Consider the following 1,622-nt stretch of genomic DNA (forward strand, 5'->3'; position numbering starts at 1 on the left):
CTAATTTTAATAAGGATCATTGAGCACATTGATTAAGAGTTTTAACCATTTGTCTAATCCTCTTATGGCCATTAGATTGTAATCAATGTGGCTTTTCTTCCCCTTCTACCCATCGACTTCTTATGACTTATCAATTCCATAAACAATGACATAGGTAAAAATTCTTTATTATTTGGGTGAAAAAGATATTTGGGATGGAGCCAAAGAGTCTTACTCCAGATAAAAAAACATTTCTGGCAATCGAAGGTTTGTGAATTTTGTTGACAATCATATAAGGGTAAGTTGAATTTTTTCTTATGAAACAAAAATCTATGGTTTAAGAAATTTTCAAAAATTCAATATTATAATTCAAAATCAATTCAACTCTAGAATTCAAGTACTCAAGCCATAAAATTCTAGGGAATACTTCACTATTATCCACAAAACCTACCTTTCGAATCATCCACATAAGTTCTTGTGTTGACGCCCCTCAAAAAAGTTGGGTGGCTGAATGTTTAGTGAAAATAATGTTGTATTTTATTTTTTTATTTTCTAGTAAAGATGTGCACTTTAGTTCATGTTATGTAGGAATGTCTCCGGAAATTAAGTAAAATTTATAAAGTTTAGAGCTAGCATCAATGTCATCAATGCCCCAACATTGATTTTAAATATTATAGTGCAAGAGTCTTGTGAAAACTTCACTAGAGTCAGTATCCCAGTGGGTTGAAGGACAACACCGTAGTGCCACGTAGCATCAAAAATCAACATTATAGCACTAGAGTCTAAAAAATGCAAATAACTCAATGCTAGTATTCCAAAATCGAAAGCACCGCAATGCTGATGATGTAAGTGAGCATCACATCACTTTTCTTATGCAGCGCTACAGTGAAACAATTAAAGAAAAGAAGGCCACACCGACTCAACCAAAGGTCACATCAATTCAATCAATAGTCACATAGGGTCTACTAGCGGAGCAACTCAAGCAAAAATAAGGTGCTAGGTTATATATATTTAAACATCGCAGTAATGCCTTATCGAGTGTCAAGATGCTTGAGCACATTTATGTATTAAGTATAAATAATTTTTCTATATTTTTGTGTGAGAGCTTTTTATATTAGTCAAAAGCAGAGTCTGAGAGAGACCTCTGAATAGTGAGATACAACATTTAGAATGATTGGTCAACACTGTAGTAAACAATTAATCAATTAGAGAGGAAAGGAGTGTAAAGAAAGTTGTAATGGAAATTCACTATGGATGGGTCCATCCACATGATCTATTTAGAACTTTACTTTATAAGTGATATTTTCATCTAGTCTATTTGTATTTTCTTTCTTGAGCAAGCAATGAAATTTGTGTTGTTTAATTTATATTTCATAGCCGACTAAACTCATAATTTTTTATTGATGATGTGAAAACCTTTATAATTCCTAATATAGACTCTTTTGTTTAAAGTATGAATGGTTGTTTTCATGGGCAACCTAGTTCTAGGTTAAACAACTAATATGTAGAAAATTAATTCTTTAAATTGCAATATTTTAGGGAATTTTTAGTATACTTGCAACTTTTTATGGGGATCATAAATGTACCAAAAAATTTAAGAATTTTTGGAAAGATTAAAATATACTGGTGGTATTTGCTAGGGT

Source organism: Dendrobium catenatum, unplaced genomic scaffold, assembly GCF_001605985.2.
Source record: "Dendrobium catenatum unplaced genomic scaffold, ASM160598v2 fragScaff_scaffold_334, whole genome shotgun sequence".
NCBI lineage: Eukaryota > Viridiplantae > Streptophyta > Magnoliopsida > Asparagales > Orchidaceae > Dendrobium > Dendrobium catenatum.